This window comes from Suricata suricatta, chromosome 2 (assembly GCF_006229205.1).
Source record: "Suricata suricatta isolate VVHF042 chromosome 2, meerkat_22Aug2017_6uvM2_HiC, whole genome shotgun sequence".
NCBI lineage: Eukaryota > Metazoa > Chordata > Mammalia > Carnivora > Herpestidae > Suricata > Suricata suricatta.
This window is the reverse complement of record NC_043701.1, coordinates 18,712,874-18,739,275: the sequence shown is the minus strand read 5'-3', so window position 1 is coordinate 18,739,275 and position 26,402 is coordinate 18,712,874. Positions and strand designations below refer to the sequence as shown.

Genomic DNA, 26,402 nt, shown 5'->3' with positions numbered 1-26,402 from the left:
GACTTGGTTAATCTCGGTTGCGTAAATATATACTTATGCTATTTTTAAAAAAATCTTATTTTTTGGTTTTTTTATTTATTTTGAGAGAGAAGGAGAGAGAAAGAGAGAGGGAGTGAGAGAGAGAGAGAGAGAGAGAGAGAGAGAGAGAGAGAGAGAAAGAAACCCAAGCAGGCTTCATGCTCAGCACTGAGCCCAACATGGGGCTCAGTGTCACAAACTGTGAGATCACGACCTGAGCTGAAATTCAGAGTCAGACGCTCAACCTTCTGAGCTAACCAGGCGCCTCAAAAATAATCTTATTATTGAGAAGACCGTAATTACACTAGTGATTGTATAATAGTTCTGAACAATACTAGTTGTTTATTCGTCACTAATCGATGGATTTGGACTCATGTTGGCCTACAATGCAGATCTTGCAAACTGCCATTTGAAGGAATAGAGGAAGGGAGAAATACATAAAAGAGCCTGCCAGGTCAGTACTTAGGAGAAGGAGGCGGTATGGACCATTCACTAGGGAGTAATGGAGAGGACCCCCTGAGCTTCCTATTGAAATGACAGCGGCATGACTGGAAGGAAGTGCTTACCTACCGGAGATATTCTGGGGAGTTTGGGGCACAGTAAGATTTTTCTCAAGCTTTCCTGACATTATTTTATTTTTCGTGATACATTTTTATATAACCATAGATCTGGTAAGTCTTTTTCTAGTTATATTTTCATGCATTTTTTTATTTTGAAAAATTGAAATAGTTAAAATCAACTTTCATTATTCTCCTTTTCTAAATACTCCTATAACTTCAGGAGATACATTCTCCCCTTACGACAGAAGACGAACACAACTTCCTTTTCTAGGTCTCAAATAGCTTAGTCTCATGGTCAAAATAGTAAGACTAATTAAATCTTAATCTGGAAATCTCCTAGAGCAAGATCTAAAGTAATTGACCTCTAGAAATTAAATACTATAGCATTCACATGAATAATTATTGGCAACTGTGATCGCTTTTCTTAGATTTAGGTAAAAGGAATAAATGATGCATGCTTTGCCCAAATAACAGCCTGGCTTTGGTTTCCTATTATTCTAATACTGCTGCCATTTCTAAGAACCACAAAACAAGAAAGGTTTTAAAAAGACAAAAAGGAAAAAGAAATCACTCTATGGATCTCAAAGGCGGCTAATGGTAGCTTTGTAATGACCTTCTTTCTGACCTACAGAGGCCAACTGAGATGGTTGGAAACAAGGCAATAATTACTGGTGACGATAATGGGAATCTTGTTAAATGGGTTTGAAATTATATCCTCTACCTGGACAAGGGCCTCACAGGGCAAATCCTAGAGGTTAGTCCACAGGACCCACAAGTGCAGTCTTAGGATTAACTGCCTATGATGAACCTTTACTGAAATGTTCTAAATTCCCATTATTCCTTTCAAACAGATGATAGATGGGTAAAATATTATTAATGGTGCTGCCGTATCTGCTGAGCATGGCTCTGGAAAAAAAATAGCTTTTTGATATAATCAAGTCAACTTGTTCAACCACCAACTATTTCAGATTTGGCAGATCCCAAGTTTTCTGGATGCTTGCTTGGATGTGTTTATAAAGTCATTTGTCTTCCTTCTCTCCCCACTCTTCCCTCCCTCCCTTCCTTCTGTTCTTTGTTAAATTCTGAATATACAGCAAAGAGTAAGACGTGGCATTCTGCTCACGGAGCATACAGTCCAAAGCATTTTGAGAAAAGTGTCCAAAAATACCAATAGTGAATATTAAACAATTAAGAATTATGAGCTTTATTTTTTTTCCGTTTTGTATGGATTAACTCACATTAATAGACGCTATTATGGTGAGTTTAGTCATTTCATGTTTAATGCTATAAAAGACCATAAGCTTTTAGTAAGATTAAATATTCTACTCTTCTCTCTTCGATTTCATTTGACTCTACAAGACTCACTTGATAATCATTACAAAGTGAATCTAGTTGTTCAAATGGAAAATGGAATTTAGTTCTTTTTTTCTTTTCACTTCAGATTTTACTTACAATATGGGTCGCATTTAAATACAACAGCCGTGCATTTAACATAGATAATCAAAAACAGTAGATTTTACCCTGTGGTAATTTATCTTTCTTACAGCAAAATTTTAGAAGTCTTAGTGTGATTTTAAAAAAGGTCTCTTGCTTTCCATGATTGTGACCAAATACACCTAACATCCAGTTTGCCATTTTAACCATCCTTAAGTGTACAGTTCCAGGATATTAAGTATCTTCATGCCATTGTACACCCGTCACCCATCTCCAGAACTTTCCCCTCTTCCCAGGCTGACACCCTACTCGTTGCACAATGGCACCCTGTTTTCCGTTGTAGTACTTTTGAGGTCTTCTGTGTGGGACATAAATAAAAGAATGCCCTTTGTCCTTGGACTCTTGGTAAAGTAATAGGTGCTAACTGAAGACACTCCTTTTCGTGCTGGAATGGGGGAAAAATCATGCTAATTTCTAGGACTCCTTAATTTGCAAAACAGCAGAGATAGAGGATAGAGAGATAGATAGTAATTTGTGCAGCCCAATGAACCCCTCCCCGGTAGAGCAGACCAGCATGGGATCTGCCACCATGAGATTTTGCTTTGATTCCTGGCCCCAACGTTTAATCTGGATCCTTGCTTCTGTGCAAGTTACCTAACTGTTCTGAGCCTCAGTTGCCTTAGCTCTAGAATGGGTATAAAAAGAGCTTGCTTTACGTACCTCACAGGAACCAAGGAGGTAAATATGTCAAAGTATTCTGAAAAATCAGAATTCCTATTTCAAAAGTTAACTTGTTGTTAAGTCATGGGTGTTTTCTGCCTTTCCTTGTCGAATGTAAACATCCCACACTGAGGTTTTTTTATTCTGTGTGACAAATCTATCATTCCTTAATAATTATCGTCCCTAAACTTTAATGTGTTTTTTAAGATTTATTTAAGTAAGCTCTGTACCCCACGTGGGGTTTAGACTCACGACTCCAAGATCAGGAGTCACATGTTCCTCCAGCTGAGCCAGCCAGACACCCCTAAACGTTAATTTTTATGTCTGTGACATTGTCTGTTTCAGTGTTTGGAACCCACCACCTCTCTGTAGATACATCGGGAGGGATCAGTTGGAACTAATTCTTCAAGCCACAGTGCAGCTGACAGACATAACCTATTGTTCTTTAGGTTGACAGGGAGGAGTATTGCTCATTTAACCTCTCTTCCAAACAGGCCCTGCAGACGCAATTTAAAATGCAGATTTTAACTTAATTTTGGGGGAAGTCCCAAGAAGATAATCACCTACACAGTAATTTTTCTCCTTGTCACTAAATAGTTGGTGCTGTTTTTCAAAATGTGGCTCGTGACAGAGGACTATGATATTTAAATAAAATTCTGAGACTCAAAAAGTGCCGAAGTTAACAACTTTTTAAGAGGGCTATTTTACCAACTCTGTAATTGACATTCTGTCACTGCTCAGACGTTATTTCATTTCTGCTCAACTCAATATATGGATTTTTATACAAACCATTTACCAAGCACTAGACAATAGCACCTTTGGCAGATCACATTTGTACAGGTAGGTTGTTATCCACAGGAGAGCGTCATTGCATTCCTGGAACAGCGTCCCTTAGCAGCCCAGGGTGAGAGTTAGTGACACTTAAAAACTCACATTATTGATGGGAACATCCCAGGTACTAGAAAGAATTTACAATTAAACCTTTTAGACTGGTGTAGTCATTAAGCAGGGAGATGGTGATGGGTCATAAATTGGTTTTCCTTTCTTTTTTTAATAGGACTTGGCAAAATGTAAATGGAATCTTTGAAGTTCACTTATCTCCTGATAATTCCCTTTTTTTGCAACCTGAGTGTGAGGTTGAAACTTTAGATGACCTCTGATTGTTTCTGCTAGACTCCATTTATTGGAAAAAGTCTCTTTATTTTTCTAGTTTCTGTATGTTTTCCAGGAATCCCTCCACATTCTAATTGTTCTATATTGTTTTCATGAAACTTTTGGAAATTTAAGGACTTAAACTGTGACTCACAGTTCATGGTCTGTATTTCTTGAGGCTTAAAGAATATTAGTGTTAGTCAACTGTTTTAAAGCCACTCCTAACTTAGAACGTCAATCAGAACTTAACTTTCTTCATGACACGTAATGTAGATGAAACTTCGGGCAGTCTTACTAATTTCTTTTGAATCTCTTTGGAAGGAAGGTCTTGGTCACAAAAGCCCCAAGCTGTGTGGACCCTTGTACTGGACTTCTGATCTTGAGCCATATTGCTTATTAACCTCTACCAGACGGGGGCGCCTGGGTGGCACAGTTGGTTATGCTTCTCAGCTGAGGTCATGATCTCACAGTTCATGAGTTCAAGCCCTGCATTGGGCTCTGCACTGTTGGTGTGGAGCTGGCTTATGATTCTGTCTCTCCTTCTCTCTGCTCCTCCCCCACTTGTGCACGTTCTCTCTCTCTCTCTTTTTCTCCCTCAAAATAAATAAAATGAAATTTAAAAAATGAAAACAACCTCTACCAGATGATGCACAAATTTATCCTGAGTGCTCTTCACTACCCTAGTTCGCTTCCTGGTCTGTTCTTCCTAAGAAGTCTGATTAGTTACATGAGACAGGGTTTACCTACCCCGGTTAAAGGGGGTCCTCAGTTCTTTACCTTTTGAGATGCTGTAGTCCTTCTCCATTTCTTGAAACCCCAAATCTTCATTTATTTATTTGCCAATTGAGAGCATCTAAAGATTAGGGATTCCTTTAGCATGCCCCTGGTAACATTCTGCCTCAAAAATTTCTCTTCCCATTTTCCTTTTCCTGGGGTGTAAATCCTCATCGACTACATCAAGCTGCACCCCTCATTTGTACTTTTGATTGTATCCTCTCCCAGATTTTCCAGAATATTGCCACATAGTCCCTATCTACCCTCCAACCCTCGCTTCATTCCCAGAAGTTACTTTCTCTATGTCTTCTCATTTCTTTCTATCCTACGGATACCTCCGGACCAGAGATCTTCTCAAGATGCTGACCTCTTTTTCATGTCAAGTTTATCCCAAGAGTAGACTGTGTTCCTTTTCTATACCACTGGCTAACTCTAATCGTCTTTTTCCTTCCTTCTTCCGCTTCTTCTTTGTTGAAATTGTTGTTTCCACCCTTCTGTCTTGAAGAGTGGTTTTCAACCCTGGAAGCTCTTGAATCATCTGGGCAGCTTTTAAAAATTGCATATGCCTGCACATCACCTAAATAAATTCTGATTTAATTGGTCAGTTATAAGTATCTCCAATGATAATTTAAAAAATCTTCCCAGAAGATTCTCATGTGTTGCCAAGATTTAGAACCACTAGTCCTAATGATGATTTTAATAACCTCCTAATTGTTAAATCCAGCAGATTTTCTCCCCTATAGGTATCCTCCTTGCTTATTGTTTCTTTCCTGAAGCTCATAACTTCATGGTTGGACCATTTGCACTGTATTTGTCGTGTACCTTTCTGACTGCTCATTTTCTCTATCCCGTTTTGCCTCCTTTTCCTCCTTCCTAGTCCTAAAATGTTGCTTCTCCCCGAATTATTAACTTAGGAAGGTCTTCTAGCCAATATAATTTAAATCAATGATCTTATTTCCTTCGTGTTTTTATAACATCACCCAATACTCTGTACCAAAACCCAGATTCCTCAGGACAGACTGCCTACTCAACATCTTTACCTCCATATACCATTGGCACTCCCGTCCAAAGAAGAACTTATTATCTTGCTCTAAGTTTTTCTTTCTTTTTCTTTTTAGCTTCTGTTTTTTTTTTTTTAGCCACTTATGCCATAAGCACCATATTTGTCTTCAATTTTATCTTCCTCTTTATCACTACTAGTCATTATTTAAATCCTATATATTCCGTTTTAGGAATTGCTCCTTAGTTGGCTATTCTAATATTTTTGCAGTCGTTAATCTTATTCTGGCTGATCTGAACAGTTACAGTGGCTCACTTACTGGTCTTTACCGTGTCCTACACAGCACTGTTACATTAATTCTCAGTCACAGTTCCATTATTTTCACTACCCCTTAAAACCTTCTGTGGCTCCTTATTGACTGTAATTGAATACAGTTAGCATGAAAGTCCGGGCACGTGATAACAGGTGTCTGCCAGCGTTCTCAATCCATGCCATTACTCTTTCACGGGAACCCATGCTTCAGCTAAACTGGGCTCTTAGCCGTTTCCTCACCTCTAAACGTTTTTTCCCCTGACATTCCTGGTCTTATATAAATGTTCTACCTTAGGAAGCTAGCTGCTGCTTCTTCCCCCCCCCCCCCCGAATCCCTTAGGAAGGTAGGTTTTTGCCATCAAAGTTCTAGGCTGTGTGGATCTTTCTCTTGTTACTTGACTTTCGAAGTCGATGTGGAATTAAGTAGCTTAAGGCTTCTAGTTGCCTGGATAGCATTTAACAAGAGTGTGTTGGTACCTTAGACGGCTGCTTGTGGCTGATTGTGAGGCCGGGGACGTGTCTAGCAGATTGCCCTCAGCAATATGAGGTAAAGATGAGGTTTTTCACTTTCTCCTTAGAGACAACTCCCATGTTTCCTGTGGGCTAGAGTCTGTCTTCCCTGCCTGGACCTCTTCGTGAAATACACCATTTAGCTTTTGGGTTCAGTGCCAAAATAAATATCCTAGAAAGTTGGACCAGTATGCTTTTAGATTCTTTTAACTTTGCATGCTTTCTGGTGCCCCTCAATTATTAAACCCAAATTGCTTCCTGCTGTCTTGAAAGAAATGAGATTTCTCAGCAGCGGCAAACAACAATGTCAATCTATTTGAGACTGTTAATGACTCAGTCATAGTGCTGGCAGACACATGGAGGCTGGAAAACTTAAATGTTCAGCGTCATTACCTTTGTGGTCAGCATTGCCGGGAAGCCCTATAGTGCCTCGTGCAGCGTTTTAAAAGACAAGAAGAATTCTTTTAGCAGAATGAGTTTTAGACTTGAAGGTGTGGATAATGGAATGACAGACCGATCCCTTCTTGCTCTTTGAGCTTCCTGCCACCAAGCCGTCTTTAACTTACGGACTCCGCGTGTCTGTAAAAGCTGAGCTGTTCCAGTTTTCATGACCTGTTTGCATAGATAATTTTGGAAATGTATTTTTGGTGTCTTGAGAACATTATTTTCAAAGAACAAGACTTTTTTTTTAATTAGGAAGTTATCTTTTTTTTTTTTGAAGTATAATTGACATAATATCCTGTTAGGTTCAGGTGTACATCATAGTGATCCGCTGTAAAACGTTTTTGCAGGTAGAAATTATTAGAACTTGTCTCAACCGCTAGCTTTTTCTGAGTTGAACATGATGCCCTGACATGTCCAGGGAGGCCGCAGATGGGCTCCCGAGGCAGCCGGCATGTCTGGAAGCTCCCTTCCAAGTCCAAGCTATGCTTGCTTCCACTCCTTTTAATTCCTCCCCATGTACGTGACGTGAAGATGCTTTGGTTCTCCTTCATATGTGTAGAACTTTTTTTTTTAAGTTTATTTGTTTTTTTTTTAATTTTTAATGTTTTATTTATTTTTGATACAGAGAGAGACAGAGCATGAGAGGGGGAGGGGCAGAGAGAGCCGGAGACACAGAACCGGAAGCAGGCTCCAGGCTCTGAGCTAGCTGTCAGCACAGAGCCTGACGTGGGGCTCGAACCCACAAACATGAGATCTGACCTGAGCCAAAGTCGGAGGCTTAACCAACTGATGAGCCACCCAGGCGCCCCATAAGTTTATTTGTTTTGAGAGAGAGACAGCATGTGTGCAGGGAAGGAGCAGAGAGAAAGAATCCCAAGCAGGCTCCACCCTGACAGCACGCAGCACCCCCTGTGGGGCTCGAACCCACCAACAGTGAGATCATGGCCTGAGCTGAAATCAAGAATCAGATGCTTAACTGATCGAACCAGCACGCGCTTCTGTATAGATAGAACTGTTAGTAAAATGGATAGCTTATTTTGAAAGTTCATGGCGGTGGAGGAGAATGAAACTAACTGGCCTAACTAGAGACTGAAAAAAAACTTGGGACTGAGGTCCAAAATTGCAATCTAAACTGTAAAGTGTAATATAAATGCAATTATATGTGGTGGCCTGAAACCTTATATTTCTCCCTCTACTGCCCTTTTGGAATACCCACCATAGCATAGGACTGTGCTTTTCTAAGAGCGCAGCAAAAGACATTTTGTGAAAGGACAGCATTGAACTTCATGACATCAGTCTATTTTGTTTTTCACAATGAACATATACTTTAAATTTATCAAAACCCTTTTTGAAATCTTTATTTTTTCAATCTGCATTGCTTCCTGGAATAACAGCAAGTTCTGTTCATCTACCTGTTGTTTGTAATATTTTCTTGGAATTGTTTTGAAATGACCTGTAGGCTTCAGGATAGACCTGTTTGTTATACGTTAAGTGATTTGGTGAATGGGTCTGCATATCATTTCTTTCAGTGAAAAATTCTGGGTTTGTATCTATTTTTAGCTTTGTGCTGCCAGATTAAGAAGCCGAATGACTATTAAAATCAATAGGGCTTTACTGAGTGCCTGCTTTTTGTAAAGCATTGTGTATAGTTGAGACAGAGCTAGGAAGCAGAAGATATGGTATATGCCATTAAGAGGCTGACACCAGATGGCACTTAAATACCAAAAACCACTGATTCACAAAAACCATGACTATATGCCTATGACTCCGAAGTGTCTGGACGTGGTCATGAAGAAGTTATGGACCTGACCCCAGGAAGCTTATACTCTGATTGGTGAAAACTGATTCCACCTAGATGATTAGGTTAGGTTAGGGAATCTGAGAGGAGCACCTGAGATAAGACGGAGAGGCATTGTATGTTGAGTAATTGAATTATATAAGAAGTGTTTCTATTTCTAAACATTTTATATAAATTGTAGCATGAGAGTAGGAATCTAAGAGTTGCTGAAATGCCTTGTTCTGCCATTTTCCTATTAGGTGATACTAGGGAAGTTATTTATCTCTTAGTTTCCTCATTAGTACACGGGACGTAATCACAGTCTTCCCTGTATGTGGTTGAGGTACAAGGTTACATCTAAAACTCATAAACTTTCAGTGGCTTTCATTGCAGAACCATATATATGAATATTTGCCATAATAATTGTCCTCCCCTTACATAGAGATCTATATATTTAACATCCTCGTTATTTTCATTTTATAATTTTCTCTATATGTTCTGAAAAGTCAACGTTTCAAATCTACCAATGGCAAAGTTTTCTAGAATGGTTGGAGAATAAGTTTGGCAGCAAAATTTAGGGAATAATTGAGGTGTAGCTTTTAATGCTAAAACTTAGTTTTGAACTGATAACAGATACTACACTTGATCTTAGCCAAAAGGCTGAGAAGCGATAAAAAAAAAGAAGACTTAGTTTTGAAACTCAAGTGTGTAGGAATATTTCTTGCCTTTTTAAGCCTCAACTATCCATTTCTCCATGATTCACACATCTGTCAATTTTTTAAAATTTTTTTTTAATGTTTTATTTATTTTTGATACAGAGAGAGACAAAGCATGAGAGGGGGAGGGGCAGAGAGAGAAGGAGACACAGAACCGGAAGCAGGCTCCAGGCTCTGAGCTAGCTGTCAGCACAGAGCCTGACGCAGGGCTTGAACCCACGAACGTGAGATCTGACCTGAGCCGAAGCCGGAGGCTTAACCGACTGAGCCACCCAGGCGCCCCATGTCAATTTTTTAAAAAATTTTTTAAAAGTTTTATTTATTTTTGATACAGAGAGAGACAGAGCATGAGAGGGGGAGGGGCAGAGAGAGCCAGAGACACAGAACCGGAAGCAGGCTCCAGGCTCTGAGCTAGCTGTCAGCACAGAGCCTGATGGGGCTCGAACCCACAAACGTGAGATCTGACCTGAGCCAAAGCCGGAGGCTTAACCAACTGAGCTACCCAGGCACCCCAACATCTGTCAATTATTGAAAGTTAAAGCTTACTTTTAGTCATTTCTCTTCAAAATAAAGATTTTTATAGACAGGCCACAGAATGATATTCCAACAAATTAAGTATGGCATTAAAAACTGGTGTTCAATTAGAAAAGCAGAAACACATGTAGGTTTGTGGGTGTATGATATACAAACACATATAAGGAAAAATTTGTTGCGAGGACTTGGCCTTCCGCAGTCACGCACTCTGATTAAGCAGTTTCTTCACAGCTCATGCTAAAAGTGGAAGACTGAGGGGCAGACAGAAAGGAGGAGGGAGGGATGAAAGGGACAAGTGAGAACCCATGAGAATACGCTGGAATTAGCGTCATTTCTCACCGGCTGCATCCCCACTGATAGGTGCGTCCTACGGGGAGGAGTTGGCCACCACAACCTTGTGCTAAAAACATCCCTGGCATAGGCATCCAAGAGGCTGCGGGAGGGTTAGGGGAAGGTGGAGCAGCTCCTGGCCAAGGAGCTGAACCAGCAACAACATTAAGACGCCAACCTCTTGAATCTGTAGAGCACAGCAGTTACTGGGTCACTTCCCTCCTTCAAATCCAAGCAAGCATGCCTGGTGTAGCCCACACTAACTGGAAACACACAGGGGAGAGAATTCAAGGAAGCGTAGTTTAGCTTAGTCAGGTATATGCATTACAAAGCTACTACCATAAAAACAAATTGCCTCCTGTGTAACTTTAAAATAAAAAATTTAACATTTATTTTTGAGAGAGAGAGACAGAGTGTGAGCAGGGGAGGGGCAGAGAGAGGGAGACACAGAATCCGAAGCAGGCAGGCTCCAGGCTCCAAGCTGTCAGCACAGAGCCTGACGTGGGGCTCGAACCCACAGATCGTGAGATCATGACCTGAGCCAAAGTCAGACACTCAACCAACTGAGCCACCCAAGCGCCCTTGTATAACTTCTTTATCATCTTATTTTTTTTTATTATTATTTAAACATTTTAGTTACTTAACATACAGTTATCGGGTTCAGGAATAGAATGGAGTCATTTATCACTTTTGTAAAACACCCAGACTCGTTACAAGTGCCCTCCTTAATATCCATCACCCATTTAGCCCATCGCCCACTTCCTTATCCTATTATTCTATTAAGTCAGAGTTTTCCCCAACCGTTTCATAATACACGACAAAATTCCAAGTATAGCCATTTTATATAATTGCGTCCTTCGTGTTACCAGGGAGCTGAGAGTCCTATATAATGGTTCAGTGTATTTGAGGGTATGGGATTCTAATGTAGCGAAATTGAGAGTAAATAAATGAGGATATTAGGGGAAATTGCTTTGAAAAGTTTCATCATCAATTTATGAGATCATTTATGTAATAATATTTTGCATTATAATGTGATTTGATTCAATGAGTTAACTTTGGCCGGCAGAGAGATACTATAAGTGTCACCTTTGCTCCCCTCACATAACTATATGAAATGAAATTCCACTGAGTGTTCAATCAAAGTGTGAACTTGGCAGGAGACATTGATATACCGTAGCTTGTACCCTGAAAGCAACAGGTAGGTGTATGACTCTTTGAAAACCCAGGACTATGAAATTTGCAATTACCTGCACACTTTATATGTAAAAGTCTGCACAGATATTAGCATGTGCATTAGTAGGAAGCCCTATCCATTATCACCTGCTGGAACAGTGGTTAACATGTGTCACAAACCTAGTGGCTTCATCAGCATTGTGATACTGCTCAGAGAGTCTGTGTCAAAAACAACAAAATAAGTTATCTGGCAACATTCCAACTGTAGGGACATTTCATGGCTTATTGGTTGTCTTTCTTCAAATAGGCGCTAGCCTTCTTGCCCATAATGACCATATAAAACGCTTCAGAAACTCGCATCTCAGCAAATTGCTTTCCTTCGAGACAATTATTTGCCCTTTTGATTACCACTAGTTGGAGATGGCGGTCCTTTGTGAGAACAGAAGACTCCTTCCTCACTCCCACTTGCGTAGCAGTGGTGGCCTCTGGCATTGTCTACAGAGGTCGTTATGTGTCACTTCATGTGACCTTCCAGGAATGACGGTCCTGTCGGATCACAGGCGCAGGTTACAAGGCATGACCCCTTCTTAGCTGAGCAGGCGGATATTAGCATCCTCATGTTTAGAACCAAGGGAAGTAATCCACTGAGTGTGAGTTGGGAGCAGCTTGTTTAACCTGTTGATGGCCTCGCACCCCATACCCACACCTGCCTTCCTAGCCGTCAAATGCTCATTTTGTTGGGGTTACACTCTCTGCAAGCTGACATGCTCAGGTAAGGGTCCTTTCTCCTACCATCAGGGTGCAACATGATTTGTCTAGACCAGTCACACTAATGCTGTTTCTTTTGCCAGTGATGGTCTCAGCTGCGGAAAAATAACACAGTTCTGGTCAGCAAGTCAGGAGAGGGCCTACTGAGGCATTCTGGGTAAGGTTTTCTCTGACTCAAAGCTAATATGAATAAATAGGCCTGTTGTTTGTCTGAACCATGTCAGAGCTACATGAGGTACCTGGAACCATGGCAGCCATTTTGCAAACAAAAAGGGACAAGCTTCTGATGATAACAGAAAAGAAAAACGGAAAGTCTGAGTCCGTGACGATGTTGTAGAGCCGCTGAATTAATCACTTCTGAAACTGCCTTGCCTTGGGATTCTGGTCATGAATTCTGTCTATCCTTATTGTTGAGTCTGCTTGTGAATCTGGTCGTTAGGCACTCAGAGAACATTCCAAGGTAGCCTGTCTCCATGACTGTATTTCCCAATGTTCCTTGCAGCAGACTTTAGGTGATAAATGAGGTTTTTTTCTATGAGATGCATTCATGTGGTATTTGTAAGGAAGACTGATTTTTGTTTGTTTGTTTGTTTGTTTGTTTGTTTGGGGTTTTTTTGGTTTTCTTGTTTGGTTTTATGCTTGGGTGTTTTCTGAGAGCAAGTATGGAGGTGATATTTTCACCACAATATTAAAAGTAACTGACTAGTTTCAGGGCTATCGAGAGATAACTGTAGCCTGATCCCTCACTTTCCTGGTGAGTGACAGGGGTAACAGTTCCTCTGGTGGGTCAGTTCTTTAAGTGTTATTTTGGAACAATTCCGGGAAACCCAGCCTCGACCCAGCTCCACCACCTCTCTCTATGATACTATAAACACTAATTTTTTTTATATTAAATCTCTTTCGGCTTAAAATAACTAGAGTGGTTACTGTTTCTTACAATGAAAGTGTTTATGACTTTTAGACAATTTCCTGTTACTTGTATCTTAAATAATCCTGATTGAAAGAGTCGCATCCATAGCAAATACCGGAGCTAGGATTTCAATCCAAGTCACGTGACAACAAATCCATAGCTCTTTCCGTGGTACCACGTCTAGAATGTCAATAAGAGCTATAGTTCAATTTCTGGAAGATTACTCTATTTTTTTTTCTTTTTTGTCTCCCTTTCCCTTTGTCTCCTATAGTCGCCTCCCAGCAGGTGCCTCTGTCTTCCCACCCATGTCTTTTTAGACACAATTTATGTACTTTTATGGTTATGTCCTATTGTATAGATTATAGCACGACTTTGCTTCTCAGTACCTTCCAATGAGTTGTTTGCCGTTTGTGCTTCTGCATGGATGATGTATTTATGTCTGTTACTAGCTGATAGAATAATGCCCTCAGGGACTGATGACGTTTTTTTGTGTTTTAACAGAAATCCATTTGCCCTTTCGCTTAATTGTCCCCCAAAGTCTGTAGACTTGTCACTTTACGGTTGATGTGCCTTTGTTGTCATTATAATGCACTTTATGGGTTCTAAACGGTCTCTTGCTCCTTCTGCTTCTACGGCTTGGTGCACCATTTCTGCTCTATACCGACCATGATTTAACCTCCAGATGGATTCCTTCCATTCATTTTCCCCCTTCGTATCCATTGGCTTCCTTCTCGTATCGCTCTCCTCCCTGCTTCTTGGGTTTGGCCCCAGCAACTTGGTGTTTATGGCTATTGTCAGCCTTTACGAGTGCTTCTTTCTTTCTGGAATATATAATAGAATTTGCAACCAGGGTTTAGTCTTTGAGAATTCCTCCTTGCAGATGTTTGCAACTGCTTTTAGCACTGGAAACTTCTCCTGCTTGAGCTGCTTTTTGAGTTGTTTCCAAAGATAAGATAGAACAATGCAACATGACGTCCAAGGTTTTTTTGTTTGGCTCCTAGAAAACCGATTTCCCCAGAACATTACTAAATTCTGTCTGGTTAGAGTGAGGTGCACCTTGATAGCCATTTAAGACTTTCAACCTACCACATATTACTACTGTTCTAGAAAATGTAGGTATACAAGAAGTTGAAAAGTTGGAAGCCTTTTAAGGAATAATGATTTTTAAAGTGGGTTTTGAATTTTACCGCAAGAACACTTCACATTTCTCCCTGACAGAGGAATCAGGAACTGTTCAAAGCATTTGTGAATGATACATTAATATTCAGGGCCACTCACCCAATATTGCCTTATTATTTTCAAGTCGAAACTTTAAATACAACAGCATTTAAAAGGCAACACATGTAGCTCAAAAGCGTGTCACCTTCATTCCTGGGTTGCTCATCCCCCCTGGAGTTGTTGACCTGGGAGTTCTAACGGAGGATGTGCGGAAAAAGAGGAGAAACACACTAGTTTCACATCAAAAGAGGAACAAAGGGGAAAGGGCTGTTTTTCTTTTTCCGCGCTGCCCCCTGGTGGCAAAGGCACCGCAGACAGCAAAGGCATTCAGCCAAGATCGTGCTGCGTGATGCCGCCTGTGACTCTTAAGAGGGTCTCCAACCAAAGTCTGTGCCGTAAGTGTGCGCTTCTGAAAGGGACGGGCACAGTGTCGGGCCTCCTAATTGCATTTCGCTTCTCGATGGCATCTGTCCCTATCACAGCAGCACCGGGCCCTCCCAGCCCCGTCAATACTGGTATATTAACAAGGGACAGTCGATGGAAAAATTAAAAAGGAAAGTCAAGGTAATTAGGCCAAAGCTGCTGCTTATGAGTTTTCAATAATTACTTTAGCTTCCTCTTGTTTTCCCATCTCCAGAAAAATAGGGCCTGATTGAAGGACCGGGTCGTGTTTGACTGAGGACATGTCAAAATTATACAAAGCCAGGCAGGAAATGAAATTAAGCTGTATTTGTTTTGGAGCAGCCAGAGGGGCTCCGCACCCCGGCTCGGGAAGAATAGGCGTTGATTTCAGCGTGCCCGTAGCAGCTGTGCCATTGTTGGTACCTGTTTTCATGTCATCCGTTTCTGCACCACCGGCTGAAGCCCACTCAAAAGCATGGTGACATGTCATGTATCAGAGCTCCAGAGGAGGACAGTGAATGAATTTCCTCCCAGAAGCAGGATCTTGGTGGAAATTAGATGTCATCCTTTAAAAACCCATGAAATAACTCAAAACCTCATGGCTGCCAGGGTGGACCACACTTTGGACATTGTTCTTTGTGGCCATAATTGGCAGCGATTACGGTCTATTTATTGGGCGTCCGTGAGGGGACTGGCCTCAGGTTGGGTTTCCAGCTCCTTTGACATTTTTTGTGCCCCAGGGTCTGGAAATCCCGTCAGAGCCACCCTGTTTCTGCCTGTTGCAAATGAGGTTGCTCTGTCTGCCTCTTAAGGGAAGGGGGAAAAAACCCAGAGGAATCCCTAGTTTGGGAGAGATAAATCTAGGGAGGAAAGTGAGAGAGATACTTCATGTTTTATGTCCGTTTACAGTCTTCATTTGTGCTATTTCTGTCAGCTCAAAGCACTTTATAAACTTTACAGCCAAATTATGTACCAACATCATTTCATTCACTGCTGATAGGTAGCTGTTAAACATCTGCCAGGTACATATTTCCTAGAGACAAAAAAAAATGTAGAAGAAAATTAGATCGTGTTAAATATACACAGAAACTTTAGATATGCAAGAATATAATATGAAGCTGTTTCTTGAACATCTTCTACATATAAAACATCATAGAGGATTACTGAGATACAGGAACTAATAAACTCTCTGCCTCCCCCACCCCAAGTTTGAAAGCCAGAGTGACTGATGGGGCCAAGATTTGAATCCAGGATAGTCCGATTTCAAAGCACAAGCTCTTAACTCTTTTATCACATTTTAATTTTTACTTGGGGCTTGATAAAAAGACTCTCTAGGGGAAGATGAAGGGTTTGAAGCATGGTTGATGGTACTCCGTGAACTCCAATCTACGTGGTGATGGTGAGGCCAGGGTGTGGGGATGGGGGGATGTTGAATGAAACACATACACCCAGAGGTATTGAAGAGTAAGATGAGGAGGAGCACATGTAACTAGAGCTACTGCGAGTCCTTATTTATTTTTACGATTACAAACGGTCATCTGTTACTCCATACCGATTTGGCTTGCCTATGGGAACCCCGTTCTCTCTTCAATTTCCAGCAAGAGAAACCACTCCTGGTTGGTGATTAGGGTCTGGCATTTTTTGTGTCAGCGCCTCCAGAAGATTCCATGTACCCCTTAGATTAGCCAAGGCCAACGCATTGCAAATGCAGCTAAGCCCTGACACATCTGGTGGCTGCGTTCCTGGCTGCTTATTACCCCTGGTCCCAAATGTTTGGAAGGTTCTAGCTGATGCTTTCATGGAGAAAATAGTACATAATAAGCATTTGTTCCTTTACTTAAAAAAAAGTTATTCTAAATACATAATCACTTCTGGATTAGATATGTTTAGAAATTTGCCAAGGGGATAATTTCTGAAAGCTCATTTTTCCACTTCTCCCTAGACCCATTTTATTTAGAAATTGCAAAGGAAGCTTTTTTCTGCTTCTCTGCTTTTTAAAAAAAAAATGTGTTTGTTGCTTCAATTGTCACTCCATATGTTTTGTCTTTGTGGTTTTCATTTTTATCCTGTAAGAAGTTTGTGTACTGAGTACCAAATAAGAGTGATGGAATATTATGCAACTATTAACGCAGTTTCGTTTCGTTTTGTGGCCAGAGCTTTGACGTGAGCACAGCCACTTGGCTCGAATCTTAGCTATGCTCCAAATTAGCTGTATCATCTTCAGTAAGTCACTTAAACTTTCTAGTTTTTATTTTTCTTATCTATAAAACAAGAATAATAGAAGTACCTATCAGACGGGTTTGTTAAGAAGATTGAGCTGATATAGAAAGTGTCATACACAGCACTTTAAAAACGAAGCCTCTTTGTCATGAACACTGTTATTAAATTATATTCATGGGAGCGCCCGGGTGGCTCAGTCGGTTAAGCATCCAACCTCAGCTCAGGTCATGATCTCATGGTTTGTGGGTTCAAGCCCCGCGTTGGGCTCTGTGCTGATGGCTCGGAGATTGGAGCCTGCTTCAGATTCTGTCTCCCTCGCTCTCTGTCCCTCCCCCGCTCATCCTCTGTGTGTGTGTGTCTCTCTCTCTCAAAAGTAAACAGTAATAATAAAAAAAAATTAAAATGGAAATTTCTTTAGAAAGAACTCACGGTGGTCTTTTTCACCATTGCGTATTTTGTGTCTAGTGCCCGCCAGAGGGTATCCCTTCAGTAAATATTGTTGAATGAATGTATTTATTTCTCACTGTTCCATGGGTTCCAATTATGCTAATACAAAATTTCTGTTCTAATAGGGCAGGAAATGCTATTTTGAAAGCATTATCTCAGCTTTCCTAACGGATACAATTCACAGAAGGTAGCAAATACTAAGAAAATGTTTTTCACATTGCATGTACACTTGGTTTGACTGAAGGCTGTTCCAACTCACAGCCTGCCTGCCTGCCTTCTTTCTTCCTTCCTTTCTTGTAGCTTTTTAATCTATCTCGGAAAATCCTAAGTGGGTTGATTTTCTGCTATTTTGTCTCCACCATACCAAAGCTCTTCATTTTTAGCCAGAATAATTAATTGCCAGTTCCAAGTTACCGAGGGGGCTTCGGTTGTGTTGCTAGTTACAACGCATCACCATAAAGCCTTACTGTAAACAAAGAAATATTCCAGTTTTTAAATTCAAAATATTATTGCCTGGCTAATTTAGGCATAGATCCCTTCAGCGGTTTACTCAGCCTTAATCACTGCCACATTCACTACCTAGTATGTTTCCAACTGAGCCATGGCCTCTGCCTGAGGCTGAGTTACGTGCACGTGAAGGGAGAGAGGTACCTGATCCTGTGCCAGAGATTTTGTCTTCTGGTAAAAGGAGGCCTGGCATTCAGTGTTGAGGTTCCTAAGGTTTTCTGGTAGCTCTATAATTCAGTGCTCATTTTTGAAAAAGCAACCTCAGCCAAATAGGATTGTAATGATACACACAGGTTCATATAGAAAGAATTCAAGTAGAATCCAGAAACCTTGTTATCTGTCACTAAAAAGTTTCAGAAGTTGCCCATCTCTCCCATGATTCCTCATTCAACTGTAGGACCGACAACAGCCCATCTACCATGGTTCATGTAAGTCAGCACGGAATTTTCTCTTTCCTAAAGAGGGGCTCACTGCAGCACTTTGGAGAGAGCCTTAAATGAAGGATCTGAGGAGAAGGAGCGAAGAAAACAAGTTCAGGGAAGAAGGACATTACTCTAGTCCAGTCTCACCATGGGCACGTTAGGACTCAGGAATGTGAAGACAAAACATAGGTTGTTTCAGACTACGCATAGAAAACCATCTACGTGTCTACATCTGTGGTAGAAGTGACATAAATTAGATGCATGTAGTGAATGGTGCCAGAGCATTTTGTCACTCTGAAGGTCAGAGACTTTTCTCTGAGTCCTTAGGTCAGGTTAACACCAACTAGCTAATGATCCCATTTCTGAAATGTTACAACTGCTTTATGTTAAGACCTCTTTTTTTTTTACCTTTATATACTATGGGAATGCATTGCAATAGACATGCTGAAGAGCAATTACTGTACAAAGTAACGTAGTGTAGAAAAGAGACAGCTAGTTACTTAGCACAAAGAATAAATGGTAGGGAACATTCTGCTGACCTTTGTCTTAAGCCAGGATATTGATTGAGGATAATCCGAGAAATATAGAAAGTGGCAAAGAGAGCCTCCTCATTTCTAGATGGTAGTTCTCTGCTGACTTGGGTCAGTCTACCTGGGTGCTTTGCTTTCTCCCATCCCTGAAGAGCACCATGCATAACATAGTGATATGAAAAAGTTGATGCCCGCGCACCTGGATGCCTCAGTTGGTTGAGCATCCGACTCTTGATTTTGGCTCACGTCATGGGTTGTGGAATCAAGCCCCTTGTTGGTGGAGCTTACTTAAGATTCTCTCTCTACCTCTGCCCCTACCCCTGTCCGCTGCTTGCTCGCACACACATGCTCTCTCTTTGAAGAAAAAAAAAAAAAGGAAAGTTTAAAAAGCATCACGTTTTGATTGTAACATTCCAGCGGCAAATTCGTCATGTTTTCCTTAAGCCCTCCTTCCATATTTCTGTCAAATATCATTTAAATCCAACTTTTCTTTGAAGAATTTCCCCTAGGCTATTCTGATTGTCAGTGTAAAACATTCTGTATTTTGAAGATAAAAGGCAAGATATTTAAGATATTTAATAATTTGTGAATTGGTTTTGAAATTCACATACACTGGAGTGTCTGTTGGTAAAATGATAATGATGTATCTTTTTGAAATTTACGTATTGAATTGCTCTTCTCAAAAATAAAGGTGGTTTGAGCTGTTTTCCCCTCACAGGATCATGCCGAGCATGCAGCCTAAGTTAGCTAACTTAGTGCTCAGTGGCTCCTTACCCACACACAACTCAACAGAACTGTTCCTATTCTGAGGCAGAGTCCCAAATCTGTATGATTCAGCAAGAAAACCCAGCAACTTGGGAGAATATTTATTGTTTTCTAGCCTATGAGCCATCACCACATAATTGCAGCATCTACATCCTGATTGAAATTTTAGCCTCTTAGATTTAGAATAGCTCATTAACTTTTTGCTCTCTGTTCTCATGCTGAAAAAGAAGAGTCTATACTTCAAAGACTAGGACAACAGTAGATTTCCCTTCCTCTGGGTATTTCCCTTAAACCTTCTTTTCATGCTGGGGCAAGCCCTTTATTTGCAGATCTAGCAACTGCTGGTGGCATGTGAGCTGAGGCACGGCAAAGCCTGTGTCACTCCAAAACACCTTTTACTAGAGGGCTCCTGGCTGGCTCAGTCAGTAGAGTATCCAACTCTTGATCTTGGGGTCATGAGTTCAAGCCTCACCATTGGGTGTAGAGATTATTTATAAAAAATATTAAAAGGAAAGCAGACAAAATACTTTTTACTCATCAGTTACAGAACTAACATCTTTCTACTTGTCCTTAGATGTCTACTACCAGAATCAATAGTCTGGATTAATCAACCTGAGGAGGTTTTCTTCAGAAAGTTACTTGTTTAAAATTGTAGTTTGGGGGCATCCAGGTGGCTCAGTGGGTTAAGCATCTGATTCCAGCTCAGGCCATGATCTCATGGTCCATGAGTTCAAGCCCTGCAATAGGCTCTGTGCTAACAGCTCAGAACCTGGAACCTGCTTCCGATTTGGTGTCTCCCTCTGTCTCTGCCCCTCCCATTTGCACTCTGTCTCTCAAAAATAAATAAACATTTTTTTTAATTGTAGTTTCGGGGCACCTGGGTGGCTCAGTTATTTGAGTGTCCAACTCTTGATTTTGGCTTAGGTCATGACCTCAGGGTCACAGGAGTGAGCTTTGCATCAGGCTCCATGTGGAGCCTACCTAAGATATTCATTCTCTCCCTCTCTCTCTCTCTCTCTCTCTCTCTCTCTCTCTCTCTCTCTCTCTGTCCCCCTCCCTCCCTCCCTCTCTCAACCCCTGTCTCTGATCTCTGCTCTTTCTCTCTCTTATAAAAAATAAATAAAATCGTATAGTTTTGAAGGAAGACCTCAGATTGATCCTCAGTGTCTATGATGACTCTTCTCATTATTACACTTTATGTGTAAACTAGGACAGGCTTCAAGAGAGAATGTGAAGCCTACCAGTGAACGAGCCCCCGTGATGAGGGACACCATGTGATTGGCGAGTCCCAGTCAGAAAGCCCCAGATTGGGAAGTCATTTCATAATTTCTTTAGAGGGTCCCCAAGGTCACTCCCATGTTCAGAGATTCGCTGGAAGGACTCAGCATGGAGTTGCACCCATGGCTAAGATTTCTGTCAGTCAGGACACCCATTTGGCTGATAAGGGAAAAAACAGCACAGGCAAGGTCTGTAGGAATTCATGTACTGACTTCCTTGTGCTTTCTCCCTCTCATGGGGGGATCACACAGCACCCCCTTCTCACAGCAACAAAAATGCAACCATGTGTACGAGAGATTCAGCACCCAAGGTCAGGGACTGGTCAGTTGGGCACAAAGGTACCCTCTGCCTAGCACATGCCAAAATTTCAGAATCCAAGAAGGAAAGCCAAATATTTCACGTTAACCGAATATTTCACATTGTTTGTTTGCACAAACAATGTAGGCACAGTAAACCTCCCTTATCATTTAAGAAAAGGTAAGAATGCTTTGCAAATACTAGCCAAAGCCCAACTTTGCAAGCAAGCCCTTCTTAAGATAGCAGCCTCCGCCTTGCTATTTTAGCTATTTTCCATACAAGGGCACTAAGCTTTAGTGTTCTTGCTAGCCAGCTACAGGACAATGTGACAGCAGCTAGGATGGTTGGCTGTAGGTAGGATATCTGTTCTCATAGATAGGACACACTTCCATCCTTACATCATTGAAGACGACTCATTGTGGTAGTAATTCGGGGGATCTTCATTACTTGGAAATTAAAATCAGAAGAGCCTACTCTTCTTTCTTTTAGGAATCCCTTCTTTAGCTGGTAGACTTCAGTGAAGTCCAAGGCATGATGCAAAGGGGAGACACTTCCTCCAGATGGCCTGCTTTATAATTTTATCCCTGCCTCTGGGTCCTGATGGATGGTAGCCTATATTTAAAGGCTTTATATATTAATCAGACTGAAGAATTCTAAAAATGTGAATTAATTGTTTTGAGTCTTGTTCCATCTATGTCATAAGTAATTTGATTTGGTCAGACTTCAAAGGGATAATATTATGTCTAAAATTCCCTAATTTAAGCACCAAACAGAATCCAGGGTAAACTAGTATTTTAATAGCATATCAATGGCAGATTCTTTTTCCACATTAATTAGTTCCCTTTTTATGGTACCTTGAGCTTGGGTGAAAAAATGGAAAATCCCAGTCACTTGTTGAACATATTTTGCCCTCTTTTGTTGGCCTCTCTAAATGTTAGTTAGCTTTTTCTTTGCCAGTGGATTTTCTTGCTGTGAAAACGAAACAGATAAGCCTCTGAGTCTAAAACAAGATCTCCGGAAATTTATCTGAAGTGCAGAAAAGCCACGAGGACTAATGCTGTGATTTTCTAGTCATCTCTAGAGAAGGGCGTGTGCGTTAGAATGATCTGGGGATTCAGAGCACATAGGCGTTCCTTTCTCTACTGCCTCTGCCACCACTGTCCCCAAGATTATGGATTCTGTATGCTCTTCATAGTGAGCCACTGTTATTAACGTTAAAGGAAAATTGTATTTCAAGCATATTTAGATGTCAGTATGCTTAAGAATCATTCATGGGTCTAAGACACTTTTTCCAGTGTGTCCAATAGAATACCAGTTACTAAGGGAGTTTTAGGCTATTTTGGTGTTATATGTGCTTCCCTGGATGGAGACCCTTGGTATATTGCTGCTTTCTTCTGGAATCAATAGATAGAGAAAGCAGAAATGCCAATGGTGCATCATTCCGTGGGGAGACCAGTTTTAAAATAAGATAGCATGGGATATGAGAGAGGAGTAGCTGATGTGTGAGGGAATTATAGACTTACTTTGAACTTTTTCAATGGAAAGACCTCAGAAAACGAGTTTTTGAAATGCAAATATTATTGAAATGGTAGAGTCGAACCACTTGGAGAAGCCATTTGTATTTTCTGCCCACACGTGTGTGTTAGCATGAAGGAGAAACCATCACACAGAAAGTAATTTTTTTCCCTTGAGCTGGTCTACTGGATCCTTCGAGTTTCTTGTTTCATTGAAGATCATCAAAATATTTGGAAGGCCAATGTATTTCATGGACACGAAAGCACCTTTAATTGCCTGCATGAAGTTGGAGGCTGTCTTTCTCCTTTTCCACCAAAGTGACATTTATTTGCATTTCTCTGGTAGTTATTTGTAATTGCACTTAGCGTTCACCATTCCCAAATGTTACAATTAAATCATTTGAGATTCTGGGCACATTTTGAAGCAGATGTAACAAATTATAGCTCAAGGCTTCTGCTTGAAATCTAGGGTTCCAATTAGTCAAATATCCGGGGTGGGAAGGGTTAGCGAGGGAAAGACCCGAGAAAATACACTGCCCAAAATAGTTTGAAATTTCCTTGCTGCTTTGCCTCCACCCAAATTTGATTTGTCAGCATGTGAGAGGGTGTTACATCTTCTAAGAAACTGCTTGGTTTCCATTTCATTCAAGTATAATTGGTTTTCATGGACTGAATTGAAGCAGGAAAGCAAAAGTTCGGTGGGTGACGTAAATGAGCAAATAACTCCGTATAGAACAGCATCTTGGCTTGAGTGCTGGGTAGTTTTTGTTCCTCACGTCCATCAAAACCACAGTTTCCTGTGATAGCTCTTTCCGTCATACTGGTCTTCACATGTTGTCTTAAAACACAAGTGTGAAATACATCTAACTGTCTACGTTAACATGCTTTCAGGAGCCCCTTAAACTACCCTCTTACCTGTTGCCCCTTTCATTTGGGCTAGCTCCTCTATGAAAGCTGCTGTGTTTTCTTGTTTGTTTTCCTTAGGACCAGCATCTAAAACCTCTTCTTCCTTTTTCCAACGCCTTTTTCCGGTGCCTCGTTCGTCATCCTTTTTTCAACACCTCACCTATGTCTCTGCAACATGTATGCTTTGAGTTGCTTTCTTTCACTGCAGTGCGATCTAAGGGAAGCTCTGGAATCAAGGAGAAATCAAGGAAGGAGCGTGGGAGTCAGAGTCTGAGTCGTCCTGGGTTCATGGCTGGCTCTGCTGCCCAACGGCTCTGTGAGTTTGGTCAGGTCAGCTGACTTTGAGGAGTGGTGATATTTGCATCGTAGGATGGGAAACGGGACCAAGGGCACCCATCATTCTGAGATGACTGCTTTCTTCATTTGTTCCTTTTTTTGGTGTGTGCATTCTTTCATTCATTCGTTCAGACTAGGCATGGAGCACTTATGCTGTGTCCAGCCCTTGCAAACACGCTAGTGCTACAAGATGGATGGACATGGTCCACACTCGTAATGATGCCTACAGTATAGTGGGGGAAATGGACATTAAATAGCAGTTACAAACTCAAAAGCAAAAAGAGTGAGTACAGAATGAGAAGCTGTCTTAGTTCATTTGGGCGGCTATCACAAGATATCATAGACTGCATAAACAGCAGACATTTATTTCCTTCAGTTCTGGAGGCTGAGAAGTGCAAGATCAAGGCACCAGCACATTAAATGTCTGGTGAGAGTCTCCCTCCTGGTTCATAGATGGCTGTCTTCTTGTTGTATCTTCACAAGGCAGAAGGGGCGAGGGAGATTTCCAGAATCTCTTTGACAGGGTCACCAATCCATTCATAAGGGCTCTGCCCTTATGACCTAATCGTCTCCCCAAAAGCCCCACTTCCAAATACCGTCACGTTGAGAATTAAGTTTTTGTTGGTTGGTTTGTTTTCTTTTTCTTTGCGGGGGGGAGAGTAGGTTTTAATATATGAATTTTAGGGGGACACGGACATTCAGTCTATGGCCATCAAAGATTTGTTTGGTTGGTTTTCGCAGAGAGAGAGAGAGAGACTGAGAGGAGTCACGGACAACTTTGCTCAGCAAATAAATGTTAGCCTGATGGGATGCTGTCATGGAAAGTGAGCTACCATAGGCCAGGCCTTGCTGCCCTTAGCGAATTTTGCAAGTCCTTCCCCAGAGACTGTGTTTTCCAATTTGTTTCAACCTTTGAACTGTCCTGTGGCCCTGTTAGATAGGATCCCACATCGCTGCCTGCATCTGGCCCCATGTTTGGTTGGCGTTACCTTGCCTGCGAGGAGCCTGCTTCCCTTCTCTGTGATGCGGCCACTCCCGTTACTCTGACCCTGTTCCTTCTGCCCTGCAGAATACGCTTGATGTTCGTCTCCAGTGTGTTGACCATCTCTTTCAAAGATCAAAGAGCTTAATCTTTTTAGAATGTTTTATTTGTGTGTTCTGAATCTTTGCAGCCTGAATTTATAAATAGAGCAATCTTTCATCTTTTAGGAATGTGGATACCAAGAAACTGAAAAAACTGCTCTCTTTCCAAGACCAGGTCTTTAGTCTTCATTGTACCTATTTACTTTAAAAAAATCTCCTACCTTAAAGTGATCTCACTGCAGCAGGGACTGGAAAATATCCATTGTCGTATTGCTAGCACACTGGAAAATAGGATGCACGGATGACACTTGATAAGATGTCTTTAAGTAATGAAACATACTAACATTCAAGGATGAGCTTAGATTCCATCCAAACAACAAACAAAAACTCTAGAAATGAGATACGTTAATGTCTAATGGGCCTAGGAAGCTGTCGTTAGTGCTGTAGAGATGCGGCGGAGGAAGTACATGAACTGTTTGCATGGGAGGTCCAGAGGCCTCTATGACCATGATACTTGTCTTCGCCGTTCAGGCTGCTGTAAGAAAATACCAGACTGGGCAGCTTATAAGCAATAGAAATTAATTTCTCACAGTTCTGGAGGGTTGAAGTCATAAATTAAGGTGCCAGCGTGTGTGGGTGAGAGCTTTCTTCCAGGCTGCAGACATTTTATATCCTCACCACCCTACAGGGAGAAGGGCGAGAGAACTCTGTGGGATCTCTTTCATATGAGCACCAATCCCATTTTCAGGGCTTCACTTTCATGACCTAATCACTTCCCAAAGGCCTCACCTCCTAATACCCATTACCTTTGGGGTCGAGGTTTCAGTGTATCAATTTGGGGGGACACGAGCATTCAGACCATAGCAATTATTTCTGTAAATCTTGAAGGATGACAAGGATTTCTCCCCATGAACAAGGAAGGAGTCACACTGTAACTTGAGAAATGTAACGTAGACCGCATAGCATTGGAAAGATTCTCACACATTTGCAGAGCTACAAGTCACTCATGGAACCCAAGATTGCTAGGTGTGCATGGAGGTGTGGTGAACAGTAGGCTCTGGAATGGGCCATAGCTGGAGCTGGGGACCCGTGAAGTAGAGTAAGTCTGGACTTCATGAGTTGGGGAGCATTGAAGGACTTAAAGTCAAAGAATGACTGGAATGTAAAGAAAGCCAGTGGAGGAAAGGAAGGAGGAAATGATAATGGTGCCTAAAGACAAACTTGCCAGGCTGTAACTATGTCCTTTATATACATTTACTCACTGAACCCCCACACCTCCTGTTCCCACAGTTGTGTGTCAGTGAATATTTTGAACTGGGCAAAAGTGAAGGCCAGGAGAATCATT

General features: G+C 41.3%; 1 protein-coding gene and 1 pseudogene across 1 annotated transcript in view; one reads left to right on the top strand and one right to left on the bottom strand.

The window, feature by feature from the left end:
- Nucleotides 1-26,402, top strand: part of EXOC4 (exocyst complex component 4) — a 734,942-nt gene that overhangs the window by 425,294 nt on the left and 283,246 nt on the right. The gene's annotated exons all lie outside the window — the stretch shown is intronic.
- On the bottom strand, nt 9,257-9,373 carry LOC115286056 (annotated as a pseudogene).